The sequence below is a fragment of the Otolemur garnettii genome, unplaced genomic scaffold (genome assembly GCF_000181295.1).
Source record: "Otolemur garnettii isolate 467f Iridium unplaced genomic scaffold, OtoGar3 scaffold00026, whole genome shotgun sequence".
Classification (NCBI taxonomy): domain Eukaryota; kingdom Metazoa; phylum Chordata; class Mammalia; order Primates; family Galagidae; genus Otolemur; species Otolemur garnettii.
The window spans coordinates 12,844,864-12,860,334 of NW_003852421.1; the positions used below are offsets into that span (position 1 = coordinate 12,844,864).

General features: G+C 44.8%; 1 protein-coding gene across 7 annotated transcripts in view; it reads right to left on the reverse strand.

Moving 5' to 3' along the window:
- ATXN1 (ataxin 1) overlaps positions 1–15,471 on the reverse strand; it is a 408,196-nt gene that overhangs the window by 174,432 nt on the left and 218,293 nt on the right. For 5 of the 7 annotated variants that reach the window (XM_023512286.1, XM_023512285.1, XM_023512284.1 and 2 more), the window contains one exon: positions 13,679–13,739. The exons of the other annotated variants lie outside the window; for them this stretch is intronic. The gene's annotated coding sequence lies outside the window, so the exon portion shown is untranslated. The remainder of the gene's footprint in view (positions 1–13,678; positions 13,740–15,471) is intronic. 7 annotated transcript variants of the gene reach the window in all.

Genomic DNA, 15,471 nt, shown 5'->3' on the forward strand with positions numbered 1-15,471 from the left:
TATTGTTTAATGGGTACAAAGTTTCAGTTTTGCAAGATGAAACCAGTTGCAATTGGATAGGCAACACTGTGAGTTTACGTGATGCTACAGAGTTATCGGGTATCGGGACTCATCCACTTCTCTCTGACATTACTACTACCATTCGAGTCCAAACCACGGGCACCTCTTATCTTGTCAGCTACAGGTTTCCTACCTGGCCTCCCTGGGTTTCTTGCTAATATTACAATGTCAGATAGTGAAAAGTGTTATAAAAACAGTAAAGTAGAGTAAGAAGACCAGCAGGGTATTTTAGATAGGATGGAAATAGAAGGCCACTTAGAGGTGACATCTGTGCATTCATCTGGTCATGTTCCCATTCAGAAACATTCCATAGTTCATTCTGACTGTCCTCTCTATGGCAGTTGTGCAACCACGCCTCTAGATATCCAGGACTGGAACCTTGCTGTGCCCGGGATGCCTTCAGATCTCTGTCTCCATAGCTTATCTTTTCTCTGTTCTCCCCATTGCTAACCTTAATCATGTTTTCTGTCCTATCAATTACTTCTTCTCTTGGATGTGCTGTTACTCTCTGCTCTGGTATATTCACATGTGCAGGATTAATCCTCCCAAACCGCAGTTTCAATCAATCTAGTTCTTCATCACAAGATCTCTTGTTGCTGGTGCCTCTTTGCTTCCTGAAATAAGTGCAGAGTTTCCATCCTGGACTGACAGCTGCCAATTTGGCTTCCACAGACCTTCCCAACAGGACCTCCCACTTTTCCTCATCATGGGCAAATAGGCAGCTCTGTGTCCTCTGAATGTACTCTTCACTTTCCTGACTCTGTGCCTGACTCTGTACTCTTCACTTTCCTGACTCTGTGCCTTTGGCCTCACTGGACCTTGCAATCCTCCCTGTCCCTGTTGTAATCTAAATTCCAATTCCAAAACCACCTTCTCTATGGAATCTGCCCGATCTTCCTAAAAAGAAGTCATCCCTTCTCTCTTTAACCTTTTGAGCCATGTTTTTACTTTTAGTATATATCTTATCATTCTCTGTCTTATGCCTTAATTATTTGTATGCTTTTCATAGTCCCTTTTCAGAGCATAAGACTCTTGAGGACAAAATATGGCTTCTGTCCTCTGAATCACTCAGGATGAGGTCTTTGGACCAGCAGAATCTTGGGTCCTACCTCAAACCTACAGGATTAAGATCCAGGTTTTAACAAGATTCCCATGGCTGGGCAAGATGGCTCACACCTATAATCCCAGCACTTTGGGAGGTCAAGGTGGGAGGATTGCTACTTGAGGCCAAGAGTCTGAGACCAGCCTGGGCAACAGCGAGACTTCCACCTCTACAAAGAAGAAGAAGGAGGAGGCAGAGGAGGAGGCGGAAGAAGAAAGAAGAAAATTAATTAAATATTTAGCTGAGCATGGGGGTGGCTTTGCATGCCCATGTAGACACAGCTACTCGGGAGGCTGAGGCATGAGGATCACTTCAGCCCAGCAGTTGAGGTTGCTGTGAAGTATGATGATGCCACTGTGCTCTAGGCCGAGCAACAGAGCACTTGATCAAGCCCACAGCAGACACTCATCTTATCCTGGACTAGGTGAACTGACTAGGAAAATAAAATATAAAAAATAAAACATAACTGACATATTTATTCAAAGATCATCATGAGTGAATAATGCTCTAAGGATATAAAACTACAATAAATCTGTAGAGGAAGCAGCAACTGTATGAATCTTCTGAGTGAGGAAAACAAATGTTATTGTGGCCAATCAAATATCTGAGATTTTGTCTTTTTAGGAAGTGTGTCTGTTTATGGGAGGGAACTCAGCAGAAAGCGTGCCAGCTATTGCCAATAGTAGAATTCCCCCACTTTAATGGATCGGTCAGGTATAAAAAAATATGTGTATCAACATTTTAAAGAGTTTTCTGTCACATCCAATAGACTCATACAAAATACAGATGTTTTATAGGAGAAAGATTTATTCCCATTTGATGCAGCAATAGCATGATTTTCTTTGATCTGTAACAAAGCTTTTGATTTTTTCCTACATGGTAGACAGATCTTAGGAAATATAGACTTGATATGATACCTAACTACTGTAACATAGGCATTTGACTTAGAGATAGGAAGCAGTGGAAGGCAGGCTAAGTCCTTCTTACAGGGCACCACACTGGCCACTAGAGGGTATTAACATGTGAATAAAACATCCTGACTTCCACAGTTCAAATAGTAGGTATCATGTCTGTGAATTACTAGGGCCACTGCTTCAAACGGGCAGAGGGCTGACAACTTGAGAGAGGCTGAATTACACCTAAACGCTTTCATGTTTTAACACACTTGACATTTAAGTGAATAAACTTGAGCCAGGGTATGTGTAGAACTAAAGGCCGCCCCAGAACACTTCCCTCAGGGTGCTCGATTCCCATTCTTCAGAGGTCTCCAACTTTTCACCATCCTTTCGCCCTTAGAACCAACCCAGCAAGAAGCCTGCAACTGCCAAAAACTTCCCCAGTCTGCTTCCTGAAGTCCTTGGAAAATCAAATTGATTCTGTATCTGTTGCAAAAGCATATTCCCTTCAGGATAAAGGAGAAAGAGAAGCCAGGCTGAGGAGCCCTTAAGAAAACAGTACTCAGTTCGGAGGAGGGTCAGCGCAAACTGATGGTCAGACACAGGCCACCTCACTGCCTTAGAGGTTGCCTTGGCAACCAGGTGACTTTCCAGGTAGTCTGGCTTCCCTCTGCACCTCAACTTACAATGGTGAGGCTCTGGCCTCGTCCCTCCTGCCCTCCTGCCCTCCTGCTTACCCTATTCCTCTAATCTGGGTACAGACTCCTGGATTTAATTTAATTATGAGGCAGGATGCCCTGGGGCAGCCAGGTGTTTGCTGGCAGCAGAACACAGGAAGGCTCTACCTCAGAGGGATGAGGATATTATTACCCTCCCAGCCAGCTCCTCGGAGAAGTTCTGCCACCACCGCTGATATGAAAGGCTTTGCCACGTCGTTCTTACACACAGTTCTCCTTCCTCAGAAAGCACCATTTGTTTGAGTATCCGTAAATAACTCCCACAGAAGACACAATTTGCTCTAATGTTGTGGAGCCATGGAATTTATTATGATCACAGAACCAGGAAATAGCAGAATGTGAAAACAGGAACATCTCAAATCACCCCTCAGCTCTCAGGAAAGTAACGTGAGAAACGCAAAGGCATGGCTTTGTTTACGCTTCTCTCTCCATCAGAAAAAAACCTGCCCTCCAAGGACAATGTCAGCATGCCAGTTTCTTTGAAAAATAACAAATGAAGACAACATTTCCAAGTTCTAAACATTTCATAGGTACTCACTTCTTAAGATACAATTTTAGAATGCAAACTCTTCCCCCCGCCTTCCCAGTAAGGAAAAATGAAGAGAAACAGGATGAGCTGAGCAAAGTGTCTATGGAGTTCTGCTCACAGATCTCAGACACCCACTGCAACAAACAGTCATCCCCAGAGAGGAGGAGGGGGTGGGTGTGCTCCCACCTAATGGGCACACCTCCTGGGTGTGACACACAACGACAAGAGGGATTCTTCCTAACAAATGCAAACATTGTAACCTAATCAGCTCATATTAATCTGAAATAGAAATAGTCATCATCCTCCCCCTGTGAGGCAGGGGGAGACCAACAGCAGAAGCTGCAGCAACAGCAGAATGTACATTAAAACAACCAACAAGGAGCATGGCTTTAGCTCCTCTGCCTGCCACCACCACCATCTAACCAGAAATGACAACCAGCAGCCCTTTCTAGGAATTGGTTAGTGTTTGTCATCATGTGTCCCTTCCTGCACTCAGGTTTCTTTTGACCAAATATTACGTAGCAAGATGTGGTTGAGAGGCCCCTGGGACTCCTCATTGAAACAGAAGACTTTGTAAGTAAAATATCTGCTCTTTTAGTTCAAGCACATTTCAAAAGTTCAGCCAACGGCTAGAGAAATGTTTAGGGCATGCAGAATTCCTTCTACGCCACCAGAACTAATCTCAAGTATGAATTTTTCAGCTGCTCAGTTGAGAAGACACATTAAAAACCCGGCAACAAGTTTATCTTCATTAAACAGCAAATGTCCTTTCCAGCGAAATCCGACAGGGCAGAGATTACTGTTAGTGCTAATGGGAAGTGATCAAAAGCAAAGATTCTTTGGTTAGCTCACTCTGAAGTCTGTTTTCTGCCTGAGTTTCTACGTAAAGCACATCAAAAGAATAGAGATATCATTGGAGATTTGAAATCTTTAAAGTCTCCAGTACTAGCAAGAAAATATGCTTGAAACTATAGAAAACTGGCAACAGAACATTAACGCCGACTTCCACCTTTTCCTTGCAAACACAATACATAACAATCTATAAATAGTTTAGCCTGTCTGTTTAAATATACACTCCCCCGGAAAAGGTAGAGGCTTCTAATCATCTTGCTATTGAAAGGAATCTTATTCACAAATCAATCTAACAGGCCGTGATGATTTTACGGGCATGGAAGAGGTATTGAAATGATGGAGAATGCCAGGTGTTTTCCACACCCAGTGGGGCCCTAACCCTTGCTGGTTTGCAGAGGAGGCAGAACCTTCATAGAGAGCAACAACCCGGTGTCAACCAGGGAGCAGGAGCTAACCGATAAGGGCAGTCAAGGGCACTGGAGGGAGAGATACAGCAACTTCAAAGCCCTCTAATTCGGTCACACTTCCTGCACCTCTGCCCAGAGATGCCTGCTTCACAGGCCCACAAAAAAAGCAGAGTTGTTAGGAGTACCCCCAGCCCCAGGAGCATTTCTCCAGTTCTACACTACACACAGGGAAGAGATTTGGGGCTGATGCTCCCCTGGAGCCCAGGGGCTCACTCTGATGCTCTGCCGCTGAAGAGTGGATGTCTGCGCACTGCCTGCCTCCTGAGCTCCTCCCATTAGACTATCTTTTGCCACTAGAGACAGGCGTCTAGGAAAAGTGACACAGCCAGCTGACCCAAGAAGTAAAATGAGAGTGCCATAGATTCCTCCGCTCACCCATCAAACAGCATTCTTTCTCCCTTCTCTCAAATCAAGACTGACTCCCTCTTGTCAGACCAAAAAGACTGAGAACATGCTGTACAGTGGCCTTGTAGAGCTAAAGAATTGTCAGCTTACAAGAATTTTACCAACTAGCAACATTACTGCTCCTGTCCCAGAGCCACCGGGGCACTGTGTCTGGAGGCCCACCGGCAGGCAGGAGAGAGCAGGTTCTCTCTTATCAACAGCTCCACTCAGGCAGCCACACATTCCATTTTACTTTCTCACCCACATTTAAACCATTTTATCTCCACTAGAGGGCCAGGATAGAGATGAAATTTCAGCCTGACAGTTTTGCTGCTGATTTAAGACTTAATCCCAAACCTTGGGCAGGGAGGGCTCAAAGGAAGGGAGACATGAAAAGGTTGGGGTTAAGGGGACTTTCAGTTACTCAAAGGGGGCTCACCTTGGCCCAAAGCTAATTCTGGATTCTGTGAGAGAGGATTCTAATTCACAGAATGGCTCTGTTATTAAAATAATTTCCAAAAAACACAACACAGGACGCCTTCCACAGCCATGGAGGCTCAGAAATTCAGTTATCTCCAGCTCCTTTTCTTCCTCGATTCTTAAACCCAAACAAGCCACCCTGGTTTGGCCAAGGCTTTCTTTGCAGTGGCCCACACATCTGCCCTTTCAGAATGCTCCCACAGTAGTTTTTTAAGCCACATCTCCTTACACCTCCCTGGGGCCCCATCTCTGCTCCCTACCATCTCCTGGGCTGTGAACACGGCTACATAGCTAATCTCACTGAAGCACAGTCGGTCACATCACTGACTTGCTGAGAAATGTCCAGTCCAGTGACTGCCACCCCCAGGTCTGGACCCCTCCCCAGCACTGCCCAGTCCATTTTGACACCGAGGTAGGCAGACCAGAAATCAACAACAGCGACATCTCCTAGGAATGTGAGTGCCAATGATCATGGACACCATCTCCTAGGAATGTGTTGGTTCCTGTGATTGTGGGCACCACCTCCTAGGAATGTGTTAGTGCCTATGATCGTGGGCACTATCTCCTAGGAATATATTAGTGCCTGTGATCATGGGCACCATCTCCCAGGAGTGTGCTAGTGCCTGTGATCATGGGCACCATCTCCTATAAATGTATCAGTGCCTGTGGTCATGGGCACTATCTCCCAGGAATGTATCAGTGCCTGTGGTCATGGGCACTATCTCCCAGGAATGTATCAGTGCCTATGATCGTGGGCACTATCTCCCAGGAATGTGTTAGTGCCTATGATTGTGGGCACCATCTCCCAGGAATGTGCTAGTGCCTGTGATCATGGGCACCATCCCCTAAGAATATGTTAGTGCGTGTGATCGTGGGGACCATCTCCTAGGAATGTGTTAGTGCCTGTGATCGTGGGGACCATCTCCTAGGAATGTGTTAGTGCCTGTGATCGTGGGCACCATCCCCTAAGAATGTGTTAGTGCGTGTGATCGTGGGCACCATCTCCTAGGAATGTGTTAGTGCCTGTGATCGTGGGCACCATCCCCTAAGAATGTGTTAGTGCGTGTGATCACGGGGACCATCTCCTAGGAATGTGTTAGTGCCTGTGATTGGGGGTCCTCCTTGAGCTCAGGTTTCTCTTGATTGTGAGCCTTAGTGGAGAGGCCCCTATTCTTCAGCCTTATCACCCATGTGCTAGGACTTCTGTCTCCTTGTCTAATGGAGTATCCTTTCTCTCTAAAACTCTCTACTCTCCATGTTGGGTCCCACATGGAGTCTCCAACTTCTTTTCTGCATTCAGCTGCTATGCTTCTGCTCAGTGTATGTGTGACCCTGCCTGTAATCCACTGATCTGGAGCTGGATGTGCCCCCTCTGCCAGGATCCCAAGTAAAAGGGTGAGAAAATCATATGGAGAAGGGAAATCATACAGTGCCACCACACTCCTGGGAAGGAATCCTGGGAGCATTCTGCACATGTCAACTTTGCCTTAATTAAGCTCCTTAATTTTAAATGAGCATGGTGATCTCTGCTTCATTCAGGATGAACAAGACTGGAAAGACAAGATGGCACCAGATAACCCATGAACTGTAGGGGTCGAGCTATGGATTGTAATGTGGCTAAGCTAGGATAAATTCTGGAAGGCCGGAGCTTTAGCATGAGCTAAGCCACCTACTAAATAGGATTTAATTTGCCCATGGTTTTATGATCTTCCAATCACCATAGCTAATTAATGTTAGCTATGTTGTTATTTTTATTAATGCTCTTTTAATTCTAGTAAATATTTTTGAGCCATACTTGATTATTCCAAGCCTGGGCTTCAGGGGCTGCTGTGTCCATTACTGCTGTACATTACTGGGTACACTGCTATCAGGAGCCTATGTTCATTCATTCTTTTACCCTAAACATATTCATTGAGCACCTACTATGTGCTGGGTGAGAGGACTGGGATGGTGTGAGTTATATAAAAGGCTGAATATCATGCTTGGGACATAGCAGGTGATCTGTGTTACTTCCCAGCCAAAGCTCTGAAGCATTTAATTATGGGGGCAATTCTTGTTTTTCTCTCTTTCCCTGTGATCGTGAAGGAAGTCTCTAGATGGGTGGATAAAAAGATGAAAGCAGGGCAGCACTTGTGGCTCAAAGTGGTAAGGCGCCGGCCCCATATACTAGAGGAGGAGGGTTCAAACTCAGCCCTGGCCAAAAAAAAAAAAAAAAAAAAAACTGCACACACACACACAAAAAGATCAAAGTCATGGAGTACTACACAGAAAACAGTTGTCCTGGACAGAGAGAACATCCACAGTAGTTAGTGTATCAGGGAGAAATAAACTTATTTTGGAAGCCTTTGGAGTTTAGGGTTGATTGTTTGCACAACAAAAGCTTAAAAGCTTAGCTTATCCCAACTAATAAAACAGCTTTCATTTTCTCTATTGCCACCATTGGGTTACGAATCACAGGTAACAATGCCTTATGATAGCTCTCACTCATGTTTACTGCTTTTTATTTTTTTTAATTTCCTTAATGTTACTGGTTATAATTCTTTGCCTCTTCAATGAGAGCCTCTTGAAGACAGTGTCCTTGGCTTATACTCTATCAGGGCTCTCCTTTTCACCCTCCAACTCACATTCTTTTCCCCTCTGCCCACCATATCCCTCTAAATTTAGGAGTGAGCCCTATAAGCAAGTAGCTGCTTAATTCATAATGATGATTTGATAGTTTCCCAGTAGGAAACAATTCCCAATATATTATGACCATTATTCATTTGCATTAACCACCACCACTGGGCAGGCATGGCTAATCAGCAATTAAATCCAATGGCTACAAGAAGGCGTTAGCAATTTATCTGTGAATTAACTTTATCCATGGCTTCAGGAGTTGATATCAACCATGGCTAATCACAGGCTGGCTTGGTGGTCATTTCCCACTCCCTTATTTGTGCTGATCTCAATGTCTTTGAACGCTTTGATGACGCAGCTCTGGACTTCTAAAATTCTCATTCATTCATTTGTTCATTCATACGAATACAGAGGTCAGTTTCTAAGTGGCAGCACAGAATCCAAGCTAGGGACAGACTAGATGTGTGACCAGGGGTCAGTCATTTAACCTCTGTATGTCCCCAGTTTCTTTACCTGTAAAATGAGATCTAAAATGTGCCACATAAGGTTGTTGTGAGAATTATGACAACTAATGTATATAAGATACTTAGAAATGTAAGTACTAAGATACAGCAGTCCCTGGCTGTCTTAAGTGCTTAGAATGCTAGTATTGTTACATACTGGGCACCTACTACATGGCAGATATTAGAGAAACAAGGACAACAGTTTGTCCAGTTCCTGAGGAATTTAAAGTCTATCTAGTAAGGGTGATAGAGATATAGACAAGTATGTGAACTGAAGTGTTACAGAGCCAGAAAGAAAGTGAGAACGCAAACACATACACACATATACACACACAGATATGCAGATAAACACACATACACACACAAAAGACAGCACACGCGCAACTGATGATTACACTAGCAAGAAGGTGCTCCTTGCACTTGGAAGAATCAAAGCCAGGAAAGGCTCCATAGAGACCATATGGCTGAACTGGGTCTCATAAGAATAGGGCCTTGCAGACAGGACAGAGCCCTAGGGATGTGCAGGTAATTAAAGAGGATGAGCAAAGGCCGCAAGCAACATCTATTTCATTCAACAAATATTGAACAAATGACTGTTGTGTTTGGCACAGTTTTAAATATAGGAAACAAGCAGTCAATGAGATGGACATGGCTTTTGCATTCACTGAGCTAACATTTGATTTTTTTTTTTTTTGAGACAGAGTCTCACTCTGTTGCCCTGAGTAGAGTACCATGGTGTCATAGCTTACAGCAACCTCAAATTTGGGGGCTCAATTGATCCTCTTGCCTCAGCCTCCCAAGTAGCTGGGACCATAAGCATGTGCCACCATGTCTGGCTAATTTTTCTGTTTATAGTAGAGATGGGGGTCTTGCTCTTGCTCAGGCTGTTCTCAAGCTCCTAAGCTCAAGGATCCCCCACCAGAGTGCTGGGATGACAGGTGTGAGCCACCACACCCAGCCATTAAGCTAACATTCTAACAGGGGAGACTAACAACCAGCAGAAAACAGAGAAACCCCAGAGCTGTGTTGAAAACACGGCAGGTAAAGAACGCTTGAGTGGGCTGGGAGTGGTGGTTGCCCTGACAGTTCAGAAGGCAGAAAATAGGTGGCAGGAGGGAAACGCTGATCCCCACTCTCTGCTTTCTATGGGGAGCATTTCCCCTAAAGCCTCCTGACCTCTCACTCTGCCCTTTTCTTCCCCAAGAAAACATGCAATCTGGCTGGGATCCAAACCCAGCGTGGCCCAGGCCTTTTCTTGCCAAAAGTTAATCTATCAGAATTTTAAGCAGAAGTTAGGTGGGATTTTGGACTCTTTCTCCTCCCTTCTTCACACAGTGGCCTGAAGACTCAAAACTTTCCTGCAGGTGGACTGTTACCAGACTTAGACTGGGGAATAGGCAGGTGGCAAGCCCTTCCTGGCTGTTACCCTAACTATACCTTCTTATTATAGTTCACTGTTGTCAGTCACATGGGCGCATTCTGGCCTCCATCTGCCTTACTACTGTCTCATCTTCTTGTTCAGTTGGCTCAGAATTTGGGACAGGAAGAGAGCTCTTTTAAGATAAAAGTTTCTGTAAAATAAGAATCTTCCCTCCCCCAACAGCTCTCGAAACTAAATTAGGAACCACTATCCTAATCTATCAAAACTGCAACCTTAATGAAAACGCCTTCAAATTTGTTACTTAATAACTCCAAAGACACCAGCTCGACTGAGAAGTCTGGCCACAAAGGCAGATTCATAGACAGCGATTACTGGGAAGAGGGGGGGAGGCTGGGTGGGGAAAAGGACTATTTCGGTGATAGTATAAAACCCTGGGGTACATATTCGTTGGCAGCAGCTGCAAAGAGGAAGATGAGGAAGTATGAAATCTTCAGATATTCTTACTGTGACTTTATACCTACATTCAAAAAACACATTAGAAAAAGAATTTCTTGGATCTATCCTTTCTTTGAAAAATTTAAAAATATTTTTAATACATTTATACACTTGCCTCCCAACTTCCTTGGGAGATAGAACGAAAATATAATGTAAGAACAAATATGAATGTCATGGTTACTATCTTAGCCTCTACCCAGAAAGACTGTCCATGCCCCAAAAGCAATATATATTAAAAAAAAAAAAGAGTACAGAGTGTCAAAGGGATGGTAAAGACTTTTTTTTTAATGCTTCAGTAGTTCAAGGGGGAAAAGCATCTGTTGAAATCAAGAGTGCTTATAACGATTTCAGGGAGGATTTTATAAATGAGAACACGTTAAAGAAATGTTAAGAGCCCAACCACACTTCAGCAGAGAAACTGCGATTAGAAACCACGCCTCTGGTAAGAGCTCCCAGAAGATAAGAAATGGGTGTTGTACTTCTCTGGGCTGCCCTGTGGTGCTGGCATTGCAGCGACACTGGTCGGTGTCTCCTCATTCTGTGGCATACTAAAAGAGCACTCTGTTTCCCTGGATTTCACACTGTTCCGTGTGGCTGCTGACCACATTCCAGCCAGGAGCAGTGCGGCGATGTTCAGGAAGTGTCTCCCCACCGAGTCATTTAGACAGAGCTGCCAAGCCGTGGGGAGGATGGAAGGCGCAGACTACCCATCTACCTTGAATTACTAAGCCAAGGAGGTGCTGCCAGCCCTTCGGGCCCATTCAGAGGCCTCCAGAATGTCCCTCCAGGCACTGCCTTCTCCCTCATCAAGTTCCAAGCAACACCGTGACAGGAGGAAAATGTTAACAGCAGAGAGAGAGGGTAACAATTATATAAAGTCTGCATTTTCTGCATGATAAGGTCCCAGCGAGGGAGTGTTAAGAGAGAAGAAGGTGAAAAATAAAAGGGGATATCGGGACTGGTAACGGGACTGTCTCACCCTGCCTAGGATATACTGGCTGTCACAGTCATTCTGTTTTCTGGCTGCAAAGTCATGTTGCTATGGAACCAATACATGCCATTGCCACCTGGCCTCTAGCAAATAAAACCACGGTGCTGGCAAGAGCGTCTCCCTAGATCTCCCTTAAAGAGATACCAAGGATAACGAGCGCTGCTGGAGCTTAGAACAACAGCCGCACTGTTCCCAGGACCAGCCCCTCTGTAGACTCAGAAACAGAGCCCAGTGACTCATGTATTACAAGGTGTACGTGCATGTGGGGACCAGCCTGTGAACTTCCTTTTAGGAAAAAATCGTCAAGGTTTGAGACTGTGTTTAGTTGCCTTCCGTTTGGTAAGATCAAATGGCTTGCAGTATTTTGGATAACAATTTCATGCCTCCTGAGTGTCAACATTAAACTCCTCATGACCCCAGCGGGAAACCAAAGTAGTCACAAGTGGTCTGTGTGGGCTAGGATGTCCTCCTTTCATCCCTGCCCCACTGCTTGCCTCAGACCCTTCTCTACAAGTTTAGTCTTTACCAAAATAATCGTACCACGTGGGCAGGGAGTCTGACATTTCTCGACCCCTAAGGCTCTTAACTGTCCCCTACTTTTGGACTAATTAAGTTCTTGATCCTATAGAGACTTTTCCATGCTCCATTGTGAGATCTCAGTGTCTCACATTGTATTGTGGTGTGCTCTAGGGATAAACCTTTTGGGCTTTTCTTGGATAAGACAGGGAAATGGAAACCTTCACGCTCACACTTCTAATGAATGCACATTTGTGTAGACCCAGCCTCTAGCGAGAGGAGAGGTCAATATTAGGTAATAAGTAGGTGATCCCTCAGTGAATTAGCAATCTAAGTTCTAAAGTCATGATTTAGGCAGAAGAGCAGCCCCTATTTGTTAAGAAAAAGTGACAAGTAGGATAAAATAATGAACGCAGGCTTAATGCTACTCTTAGACCAATCCTTAGGTGAGATAAAAACATTTTAGAAAAAAGTGAATTTGGCACCCAAATCTAAATGAACACGATTCAGAACCAGATCTAGCTTATGACTGTTTGAAAGAAACACAGGCAAGTTCACCTCCCCAGATTCCAACATAAAATGAGGTTCTTAACTTCTGCCTTACCACATGATCGTGTGCGTTCCTATGAATAATAAAAACCAACTTTTTTATTATATAAAAAAATAAATGTTTCTCTTCAAGTCTCCATGTCTACAGACTGAATTTCCACTGTGCTGTGAGAACCCCATTAGCCATTAGTCTGCAGGTGCAGAAAACAGCCCTGAGTGGGGGTGGGGAGGTGCAGGTCTGCAGGTGGCCAGCATACGCCTGCAGGTGCACCCCAACTTCTAGCTGCAAAGCAGGTGTACCATCGAGTCTCATGGTGTTGCAAATGCAGTGGTTTGAAAAGGGCAAAAATGAAAATAATACCTCCTCAAACGAAGTCCACACAGAAGTGTGCTGCGCACACCTACTCTGCCAAGCCTTCTGGCAGTAGCCAAGTATAATTACTAGAAAGTCAAACAGCTGAGCAGTATCGCTCCTGATCTTTGCCTTAGAGGGGTTTGTTATCATTAACTTACCAGTGCTATGTGAAGTCGAACTATCTACAGCTTTGTGCACAGCAGTGACCACACAGCTAGAAGTCAAATGCCTCTCTCCTAATCCCAGCTCTGCTGGCTCTCCATGAAGCCCCCACAAGGTGACATAAAGCCCTGTGGGCCTCGGCTGCCTCATCTGCACCTAGGGCCTTTGCCAGACAAGCTCTTGGGTCCCCTCTAATACTCACATCCTATTATTCTTTGTCACGGTATTCATGAGACAGAGCAGTCATGTGAAGAAATCAGACAGTTTCCCCTTGCCCACAGCTGTATTTTTGTGCACCAGTCACTGAGGGAAAGAAATTTCCTCTCTCATCCCCTCTGCAGCCGGACAAGGTAACAGCAATGATGATAACAACTCATAAGATGCAAAACACGTGAATGACAGAAGGAGATAGCAGAAAATGAGAGAAATCATCCTCTCTGAAGAACCCAGCGATGGAGAGAGTCGAAAAATAGAAAAACATCTTGGTTCCAGGCAGGAGAAGACCTCTAGAAAATACATCAAACACTGTTTCTTGGAGCATCATAGTAATTGGATAAAATTCTGATGTGTAAAAATATATGGTGAATTCAAAGGATCACTCACCCTATGAGAACAGCAGGTTGACTTCTTTTCACCATGAAAATGGTCTAATTTCTTTGGAAAACTGCAAGGGAAAAAAAAAAAACTAGTTATATAAAAAAACAACATTAAGTCCATCCTCTACATCAGGGGTCCTCAAACTTTTTAAACATGGGGCCAGTTCACTGTCCCTCAGACTGTTGGAGGGCTGGACTGCGGGCCCCGGAATAAGTCAGCTGCTAAGCAGGACAGGCAGTGGTGGCAAAAACACCCAGTGAGCCGGATAAACGTCCTAGGTGGGCCACATGTGGCCCGCGGGCCGTAGTTCGAGGACGCCTGGTCTACATCAACACAGGTATACAGGCCAAGAGGTCACAAGAAATTCCAGTATCGAATACTATGACAATTAACAGATCCACAACAAATGTCTGAGGAACGTCATATGTATGGTGATTGGCTGACTGGGAAGTATAAAAACAGAGCTTTGCTCTAGAAGGCAGAGCAGGTTGGATTGCTTGAACTCAGGAGTTCGAGAACAGCCTGAGCAAGGGTGAGACCCCATCTCTAATAAAAATAGAAAAAACTAGCCTGGCATGGTAGTGGGTACCTGTAGTCTTAGCTACTTGGGAGGTTGAGACAAGAGGATCACTCAAGTCTCAGAGTTTGAGGTTGCTGTGAGCTATGATGCCATAGAACTCTACCCATGGAGACAGAGTAAGACTCTGTCTTAAAAGACTGAAAAAAAAAATAATCAGGCTGAGCTGAGTGGCTCATGCCCGTAATCCCAGCACTCTGAGAGGCTGAGGCAGGTGGATTGTTTGAGCTCAGAAGTTTGACACCAGCCTGAGCAAGAGTGAGACCCCATCTCTAAAAAAATAGTTAGGTGTTGGTAGGTGCCTGTAGTCCTGGGTACTTGGGAAACTGAGGCAATAGGATCACTTGAGCCCAAGAGTTTGGGGTTGCTGTGAGCTGTAACACCACACCCCTTATCCCCAGGGTGACTGAGTGACACTGTCTCAAACAAACAAACAAAAAACTCCAGAGCTTTGAACAATCAATACGTAGAAAACAACCATGTGATGGGACATGTGATGTTTATGACAAGGGGTGTGTATTTCAGTGCCCAGGAAGTAAGTGTGTAGGCAGGCCTTTTAAATTAGATGTCACATCCCAGGCGCCAACCACTGGCAAGGTTGATTGAAGAAGTCATAATAAATAACCAGAGTGTGCCATTATTTGTACTTCGCTCTTTCCCAAAATGGTATAACCTACATCTCCACTCCACTCCCCACAGTGATCCATCTTGGGAAGGCAGACTTGGGAGAGGGGCGTGAGAGGCCATCTGTCAGGCCGAATGAGTAACCCGTGAGGAAGCCAGGGTATCTGAGATGCTGATTAGCCAACTACAGAGTGAGAAAGCATCAAGATGACATGAATGGATGGAGGAAGGCTGAAAGACACAGGGAGACAGACACAGGAGTGATGGCAAAGACAATTTAATCTATGCCACACAAGGAACTATATCCAAGATCCAATTTAAAAAAATTGCCAGTGACTACTGTGTTTGTTTGTTTGTTTTGAAATAGAGTCTCACTCTATCACCCTGGGTAGAGTGCCATGGTGTCATCACAGCTCATGGCAACCTCAAACTCCTGGGCTCAAGAGATCCTCTTGTCTCGGGCCTCCTGAGTAGCTAGGACTATAGGCACAAGCCAACACACCTGGCTGGCTAGTTTTTTCTATTTTTTTTTATCAGTAGAGATAGAGTTTGGGGTGGGTCTCACGCTTATGTAAGCGGGTCTTGAACTCCTGAGTCC